Below are 9,757 nucleotides of genomic sequence, written 5' to 3'. Positions count from 1 at the left end.
CCCCACCCCACCCCCCACGGAAAGCAATCTGTCAGTCTTTTTACTTTGTTTCCATGTTGTATATTGATCCAAACTGAGTGTGATGAGATAGAAATCATATCCTTAAGGAAGAAACAAAAAGTATAAGAGATAACAAGAGCAGACAATAAGATTTCTGTTTTTTTTTTTTCTAAATTAAAGGGAATAGTCCTTGAACTTTGTTCTACGGCTCTTTATCTGGATACAGATGGTATTCTCCATTGCAGACAGCCCCAAATTGTCCCTGATTGTTGCACTGATGGAACGAGCAAGTCCATCAAAGTTGATCATCACCCCCATGTTGCTGTTAGGGTGTACAGTGTTTTTCTGGTTCTGCTCATCTCACTCAGCATCAGTTCATGCAAATCCCTCCAGGCTTACTGGAATTCCTGTCCCTACTGGTTTCTAATAGAACAATAGTGTTCCATGACATACATATACCACAGTTTGCTAAGCCATTCCCCAATTGAAGGGCAAGAAATATCTAATTTTTTTAAATAAAAATTTATCTCTGGTGATATTTGGAGTTATTTAGTTCTAGAGTTGCTCATACTTAAAAATATTATCCCCAGATCCTAACCAGCAACATCACAAATCACCTGATAGCTGCAACTAGGGGTAAAGACACAATTCAAAACGACAAAGCTCCCATCCAAGTAGACACCATGTCTCTGGGCTGAGACTCAGAAGAATGAGGTTCTAATTTCTACTCTGCCACTTTTCTACCAGACAAGTTATTTGCCCCCTCTAGGACTCAGTTTTCTCATTTTTTTTTTTTAGTTTTTTTTGCAAGGCAAATGGGGTTAAGTGGCTTGCCCAAGGCCACACAGCTAGGTAATTATTAAGTGTCTGAGACCGGATTTGAACCCAGGAACTCCTGACTCCAGGGCAGGTGCTTTATGCCTTGCACCACCTAGCTGCCCCAGTTTTCTCATTTTTTTAAAATAAGAAGCTTGAACCTGATTTCTAGTGTTTCTTCAGTCTCTGACTATCTAGAAGTCTTTCTCTTTTTTTCTATGTATAATCCACAAAGTTTGTCTCAAATTGTCATTTCTCTGATATGTCAGCAAGGAAACTTCTTCATTCCTGAGGCTTGCCTCCAGGAATAATGGCATTAGTGGTTGAGTGGGAGTTGTTCTGGGGTGCAAAGGTCACAGCTATTCTTGTTCCCCTCACTCCCACCACAGTGAGGTTCACATGAGAAATTTCTTTCTGTGCTTGTCTCTCGTAACAAATATTTACTGCCACCTGCACCAGCAGGAATTTAACAGACTATTCCAACATCTAAATGTGGCAGTCATTAGCAGGCTGCAGCCCTGTCAGGGAGCAACTTACAGGTTATTAACTAATAAGTCTTGACAACAAAATGTAGAAATTGGGTGCTAATATTCTCGAGGAAGTTCTCACTAACTCGGGAGATGAGGAACAAGGCCTAAAGGCAGGTCTAGGTGAATGCTGTTAATCTAATTGGAGCTCTTGGTAGGGGAAAACAGTTATAAGGAGCATCGGACCTTTGGTTTTCTGGGAAAGAAATACCCCCATTTTAGTAAGAAGGGAAGATGATATTTATTTTTGGAGGGTGATTGGGGACAAAAGAAGAGAGGGAAGATCCCGGGTATGAACTAAGATTGTTTTAAGAGCTAGAAGATGTTGGATCAAATCCCCAAGATGCCAGGCAGAGGAAATAAAGGGACAGAGACAAAAACAAGTCAGATTTATGAAAGGGACCACAAGGATCTTTGCTTAACTGAAATAGAATCTAAACTTCCATGTTTGCTCAATTTCTTGGAAGATGCTCTTGGAAGACTACTAGAGCTCTGCCTGTCAACTCAGTTCTGATTCACACTATGGGACCCATCCAGACTAAGCATCTCAGGTAAAGAGAAGGAGAAGGGAGTCACATAAGTCATAATTCAGAACCTTCAAACCCAGCTCCAGGTTATTATTATGCTGGTTGGCATTTATCTTCATATTCCTGCCCCCACTCATGTCTTTTCCAATGCATGGACTCATCTAGAGGTTTCTCAGTCATTAACTAACTCCCTGACTTAGGTTGATGTCTCAATATAGGTGTGACCCACAGTTCCCTATAGATAAAACAAAAGTTGGCTATCTAGTCACCCACCTGGCTGAATAGGCTGGCCTATGGGATTCCTGGGCTTCTCATTCATCACCAAGATCATCAGTCAGGGGGCCTATTAATTATAGATCTATCATCATGGTAGACTCTTCTGATGCTAGTGATCTCCTTTTCCAGTTTGGAAGGAAAAAATTTTGCAGAGGAGAAAATCTGCATGATTTTGCAGGTAAGACATTTATGAATGATTTTTGTGCTTTTCCTCAAATGGTCCTTTAATTCTCCCATTCTGAGTCAGGCTCTTAGGTGCAGGCATAAGGGATATCTGTTCTTTCCTTTGGGGAGAACAGGATCCCTGGGCAGGGAAAGAAGGTGGGGAGAAGAGCATAGAGAAGAATCTGCTAATTTGGTTCTTTTTGTGGGTAGTAGGGAAGAGTCAGGGACTAGACTTTGTTGCTTAGGGTGCTGAGGGGAAGAGTTGGCAACCAAAGATGAGACATTATCCTAGACTTAGCTCATTCAGTTCTTGTCTATTTAACTGTTTTGTAAGGGAAAAAAAATCCTTACATTCTTCTATTCAAAAACTTTCAGTAGCTATAGAATTAACTCCACACCTCTCAATCTAGTATTTATTGTCCTCCACAATCTAGCTCTATCCTAACCTATCTAACCCAATTTCTTACTACATCTGGCCCAAACCTGTTTTAAACTTGTGGTTCCTAACCAGTCTTGTTTACAATGATATTATAAGGAATAAAGAGGGAAGAAGGGAAAGGCAAGAAGACAAGGGTAATATTAAATATTGTGCTTTCTGAATCAAATCAAAGAGCCAATATGGCTAATAGAAGAGAATGACTGTGGGAAAGATTCAGTACATTCTTAGACTCCCAGAGCAACATGGAAGATATCATTTTTGTCCAGCCTCTTCCCTTTATATACTGAGACACTAAAGTCCAGAGGGGTGGGGGTAATAATATGTTATAATTGTTATTGTTTGTCTTCTGTTTTCAAAGAGGCCCAATGATTTTACTTCTGTGTGAATTGGATGTGAGACAAAGTTGCAGAGTCATCAGCCTCACTTTTCTCTTCTAGTCATTGAATTCCAGTGACAAGATGAAAGTCAAGATGACAGGCAATGTTCCAGAATGCAGTAATAACCTTGGTGTCTTTGATGTTTGACCAAGCTCTAAATGTTCCACAGCACCTGCTTTAGCTGCCTTCATGGCTGTTGGAACAAATTGTTCTCATCTGCCCATTCTACCTCACATAGACACCCTAACTCATTAATGGGTTTGTGGTCAGCTATTTTTTCTTGTTTTTGCAAAGCAGTGGGGTTAAGTGACTTGCCCAAGGTCACACAGTTAGGTAATTATTAAGTGTCTGAGACCAGATTTGAACCCAAGTACTCCTGACTCCAGGGCCAGTGCTCCATCCACTGCACTACCTAGGTGCCCTCCAGCTGGTTGATCCTAACCTGGTTTAACCCATCTCAGCAGTTTACCAAGGTGTGGCTACTGCAAGTGCTATAACTTCTAGGAGCCACAGGTGAGAGTTGAGTGATAGGTAGATACCAAAAGTAGATGAGCAGCCCTGAAAAGGACTCAGCAAGCCTTCACACCAGAGGTGCTAATCCTCTCTGAAGACCCACAAACTCTGAGTTGATAGTAGTACTAGTACTAGTACTGGTAGTAATTAGCATTTACATAGCCCTTTAAGGTTTGTAAGGCATTTTACAAATATCATATTGGTCCCCATGACAACTCTGCTAGATAAGGGCTAATATTTATTTTTCAGATGACCAAACTGAGACTAAAAGAAATTAAGTGGCCCGCCTGGGGTTACCCAGCAACCTGAGACAGGATTCAAATTAGGGTCTTTCTGATTCAAAGTCCAGAATCTCATACATTGTAAGATGGTACCTAGAGACCTGAAAGTATAAAAGTTACCGAGAATTCCCCAAATCATGCAGTGTTTAGTGACAGCAACAGGAATAAGACCTGGGATTTTTGGTTCCCCATTCAGAGGATTTCCTGAAGTCTTTAAACTCTTAAAACTGGCGAAAATCATCTCAGAAAAGCATGAATCAAATCAACAAGACTGAGGACCCAGTGACAACTTGATTCAGGAGCTAACCTTCCTGCCTCTGAGGAGCATCAGTCACCCTACTTGAAATATCCTCAAAGTTTCTGGCAGACCCAGAAACTGCATTGACCCCATTTGCCCTACTCTTCTGATGCCATCTGAGATTTACTGTATCCATATCAATGTCTGGCAGATTCTCACTTGAAACAGCTGCTGGGATAAATATAAAATTAATCATTTTCTGATCCCATGTGGTGATAGAGAGATTCACGACAAGTAGCACTCCAACAAAGAGCCAGCCCGGCTCTGATGAATCCCACATAGCTTATGTCTAACTACTTCATATCTAGAATTCAGGCTGGCTTACTTGAAAGTGACTAAAGAGGAAAAAAAATAAAATGAAGGTCACACCTTAATGGAATGAGAAGCCTGCAAGTGTAGAAGTGCCATTGCCTCAACCTCCTGCTTGGAATGCCCCCCCCCTTTTATTTCTAGATCTCAGAATCCTTAAAGGTTGAGGTTCAGCTCAAGGGCCTCCTCCAAGAAGCCTTGCCAGTATTCTTTCCCTCCTAAAATAATCTCATGTTTATTCTCCAGGTAGCCTGATGATTTCCTCCAACCCCTAAACCCAGAAGACTTTGAGTTCCTTGAGGGAGCTTTTCCATGTTTATCTTTATATTCCTGAAACTAGAACCATGACTTGCATTTACATGCTAACTGAAGAATGTTTTGAATTTAATTGAATGGGCATTCATGATTAGTAAGGTCCTCAAGTTTCTTGGGCTATGTGGCAAAACAAGATCGCCATTCTAGGAGAGGCATCTTGGTTCATAAAAGTACTAGGCTTGGTTTTACAAGACCCAGATTCATCCATGACTCTCCTTTTCCTAGCTACATGAATGGATAAAGTTAAGCATTGTTTTGAGTCATTTCAGACATGTCTGGCTATTCATGAAACAATTTGAGATTTTCTTGGCAAAGATGCTAGACTGGTTTGCCATTTCCTCCTCCAGGTCATTTTATAGATAAGGAAACTGAAGCAGCTAAATGACTTGCTCAGGGTCACACAGCTAATAAATGTCTGAGCTCAGATTTGAACCCAAAAGATGGGTCTTCTTGATTCCAAGTACTTTTTTCCATCCACTGCACCACCTAATTTGCCCATTAACTTAAGTAAGTCACTTATGCTTCTCAATGCCTCAGTTTCCATATCTGTGAAAAGGGAATGCTAGTGTTTATACCATTTACCTTACAATGTAATTGAGAAGAGAGTGCTTTGTAAACTGAACAGCATTATGTAAATGAAAACTATTAGTGTCTCTCATCCAGTAAATCTTATGGTGCTTTGTGGTTCTCTTATAGTTATAAATTTTAGTGTAAAACACTTCAAATCTCCCCTACTATAATGTATATTCCTTATGGACAGAAACATTGTTGCTTTCATCTCTTCTCCTAGCACAGTCTCCTGTACATTGTAAACATTTAATATTTGTGGAACAAATGAACAAATGATGAATGAAAAGCACTGGAAACAATCCCGAGAGAAGAACATGACTGGACACTTGGTATAGCAGAATGGGAATTAGACATGGAGGGACAGAATGATAGATTTAGAGCTGAAAAGCAACATCAGGGGCCCTCCAGTTCCCCCCTTATTTTCTAAAACAAAAAGGAAATAGAGGATGAAAGAAGCGATTTTCTCAAGGTTCAGAGGTGAGATTTGGTTTTTATTAACAAGGGAATGGGGTTAAGTGACTTGCCCAAGATCACACAGCAAAGAAATTATTAAGTGTCTGAGGCTGGATTTGAACTTAGGTCCTCTATCCACTGCCCCCAGAGGTGAGATTTGAATCCATCTTCCCACTCTGATCAATCAATAAACATTGATTAAGCACTTATTATGTATGAGGCATGTTGCTGGGCACTGGGAATATAAAAAGAGGAAAAAGATAATGCCTAACCTCAAGAAGCTTACAATCAAATGGGCAAGATAAAATATAAATGATATATCCAAAGCAAGCTATATACAGAATAAGTAGGAAATAATTAATAGAGGGAAGATAGTAGAATTAAAAGAGATTGGGGAGGAATCCTTATAAAGCAGGGTGAGGAACATCCAGGTATCTGGCCATTTGGGCTGACCCTATCACAGCAACTGCAGATGGGACTCAAAATTCAATAAATCTAAGAGCTTTTCAGGGATATTTAACTAAATCTAACAGATGAATGATGTTCTAAATATCCAAATGGTCTTTGGCAGGAAAAAAAGTTTCCCCATCCATGCTATAAAGGGTGAGATTTTAGCTGGGGGCTTGAAGAAAGCCAGGGAGTTTCAGAGGTAATATTCTTTCACTACAAGTAAGAAGAGAGGGGTTCTAATAGAAGGAAATGAGGAATGATGAGTCAAGAGCATGACACATCATCTGGGGAAGAGAAAAAGTGCAAGGCGAGAGGTTCTGGGCAGTTGCAGAGCTACACGATGGCACCTTGAGAAGAAGCATCAGCCAGAGGAGTAGAGAAGTTGTGGATTTTCTAAGTTGTGCTTCATCTTCTCTCCCTTTCTTTCAACCCTTTTGCATTTTATTTTCTTCCAGTTTACTCTTCCTGTGAAGAGAAGAATGACATTCTAATTGTGAAAGGGGGAAGAAGCTTTTCTGTGAACTCCTTGTACCTGGGCTCAAGCTTAATCATTTCCTGGCAATCCAGGAAACTTCTTGGACTTGAGAATTCCTGACTCAAGCCTCTGCAAATTTACTTTGTGTATTCAGTTGCCTTCCATTCTCTGATGAAGCTCCAGCCCTACTCTCACCCATCTCTATATGGCACAGGCCATATAGATTGCCAGTTAGGTCTCAATACACAGTAGTAATATGACTTAGTATTATTTTCATAAATTTAGATTTATTTAATGTTAGATAACTGCAGGGGCAGCTAGGTGGTGCAGTGAATAGAGCACTGGCTCTGGAGTCAGTAGTACCTGAGTTCAAATCCAACCTCAGACACTTAATAATTACCTAGCTGTGTGGCCTTGGGCAAGCCACTTAACTCCATTGCCTTGCAAAAACCTTAAAAAAAAATAGATAACTGCACTTCTCATGATATGTAAGCATTTATTTTGTGAAGTCACCTAATCATCAAGTCTAAGATTCTTACTCTATCTGAGAGGAACACAGCTACAATATCCTTCATGTGTGCTCACCCAGACCATTAATTGGGAACTTGTTACCTACCAAAGGGTCCCTATTCCATTCCTGGACAGCTCTAAGTCTTAGGAAGCTTTTCTCTAGATTGAGCCAAAATCTTCCCTTCTGCAATTTCCACCCACTGGTCCAATATATTCCCTTTGGGGCCAGGCAACTTAAATCTAATCCTCTTTCAATGACAAATCTTCAAAGACCTTGAAGGTATCCATCACAGTGCTCTTTAGTCTTCTCTTCTAAGCCCAACACTTCTAGTTTCAATCAGCTGAGCCTAGTATAGCAAGGATTCACATGCCTTCACTATCCTGGTAACCATTCTCCTTTTATTTTTGTTCAATTGTGTCTTACTCTTCATGATCCTATAGACCAGGTATCCATGGAGTTTTTGTGACAAAGAGTGGTTTGTCATTTCCTTCTCCATTGGATCCTTTTGTCAGGAAATCCGAGGTTAAGTCCCAGAGTCACTCAGCTAGAAGGTGGATTTGAACTCAGGCTGGATTTGAACCCAGGTCTTCCTGAGCCCAGGCTCAGTGCTATACTCATTGAGCAACCAGCTATTTTTACCTCTTCTCAATAAATGCTATAATTTACTATTGTCCTCCCTAAAGTGTGGCATTAGCTCTAGCTATGAGATGTGATAAGGCAAGTTCAAGGCACAACAGGACAAGAAGCTCCCTCATTCTCAACACCAAGTTAATCAATCCATTCTAAGATCCTATTAGCTTTTCACTGAATATATATTGATTTTATAGTCCACTAAAGCATACAGAACTTATTCACACAAAACATTTTCTAGGCTAAACTCCCTTATCTTTTACTCATGCAATTGATTTTTAACCCAAATATACTATTTTGAATTTATCCCTATTCAGTTCCAAGATATTAATCAGGACTCATTGTTTTAGTTTAATATTTTTTCATCCCCATTTATTTATCCCTTTCAACTTTCTTGCTTCCATATATTTGATGCAAAAATGCCATTGATGCCTTCACCCATGTAATTGACAGATATGTTGAATAGAACTGAGCTGAGGAGAGATAACAAGGGCACTCCAGGACCCGGCCTACAGGATGATATCAGTTCATTCATTAATCATCATGCTTTGGGTCAAACATTCAATTGCCTCTGAATTTACTTAACTGAACCCAGGCTATATTTTCCCCAAGGTATCCCCAACTTATCATGACAGATTCCATCAAATGCCTGCTGATATCCAGGGATACCTTTTCTACAGAATTTCCCTGATTTTGTTAGTAATTCTGTGGAGAGAATAAAGGAAATTACATAAGTCTGGCAACTGCTCCTATGGGTGTTACAGCTACAGTTACTGAAGACAGAAAAAGAATTCTCACCACCAAAGTCTTTGGCACTGTCACATAGTTCATTACCAGAAGCAGTTAAGATTTTTTATAAGTGATAATTATATTAAAGAAGTATTACCATCAGCAGGGATGTTACCAAGAGTCAGACACCACTGAAATAACTGAACAGCAACAACAAATCTGTTAGGCACTATGCTGAGTGCTTCAAATATAAAGCAAGGCAAATACCTATCCTATCCTCAAGGAGCTCCCGTTTTCTTAGAGGAGACAACATGCAAATAAGTCTTTTTGTTGTTGTTATTGTTGTTATCGTCGTTCAATTTTCAGTTGTATTTTATTCTTCATGACCCCATTTGGGGGTTTTCTTGATACAACACTGCAGTGGTTTGCTTTTCCCTTCTCCAATTCATTTTACAGTTGAGGAACCTCAGGCAAACAGGATTAAATGACATGTCCAGGGTCACACAGTTGATTAGTGTCTGAGACCAGATTTGAATTCAGGAAGATGAGTTGTACATGCAAGTAATTTATACTGTTTAAATGGGAGGTGACCTCAGAAGGAAGACACTATTTCATTTTGTGGCCAATATCATCCTTTGGGGTAATCTGAAAACAAGACACAGTAAATCCCAAATCCTAGCCCCAATCTCTCCAGTTTTTCCTATTTCTATATTCCTAGTTACTGGTTCATTACAGACAATCACCAGACCCATTCATTCTTGGTCTCTTTGTCCATCTCCTACCCCTCCCTGGAATGATGCTGCATGCAGAATAAGACTTTGTTTCATAATATTTGCTTTAAAATTAGTCACATTACACTATTGAAATTAGTCACATCATACATTTGAGCAAAAAAAGAGAAATGGTAAATTCAAATTTCAAGGACTCTATTCTGTCTTTATAACATAGTGATAGTGTACAAGACCTGGATCAAAGAAGACCTGGACTCAAATCATGTTTCTAATACTTATGAACTAGATGAAAATGGGTAAGTCACAGCCTCTGGGCCTTGTGAAACTGTCTTATACTTATTTACTAACAATGACAGAAAGGTGGA

At 39.7% G+C, this 9,757-nt stretch overlaps 1 protein-coding gene across 9 annotated transcripts in view; it reads right to left on the bottom strand.

The window, feature by feature from the left end:
• Positions 1–9,757, bottom strand: part of KALRN (kalirin RhoGEF kinase) — a 1,044,937-nt gene that overhangs the window by 631,729 nt on the left and 403,451 nt on the right. The gene's annotated exons all lie outside the window — the stretch shown is intronic.

The sequence above is a fragment of the Macrotis lagotis genome, chromosome 1 (genome assembly GCF_037893015.1).
Source record: "Macrotis lagotis isolate mMagLag1 chromosome 1, bilby.v1.9.chrom.fasta, whole genome shotgun sequence".
In the NCBI taxonomy this organism is placed as follows: Eukaryota; Metazoa; Chordata; class Mammalia; order Peramelemorphia; family Peramelidae; genus Macrotis; species Macrotis lagotis.
This window is presented reverse-complemented; position numbering and strand designations above follow the sequence as displayed.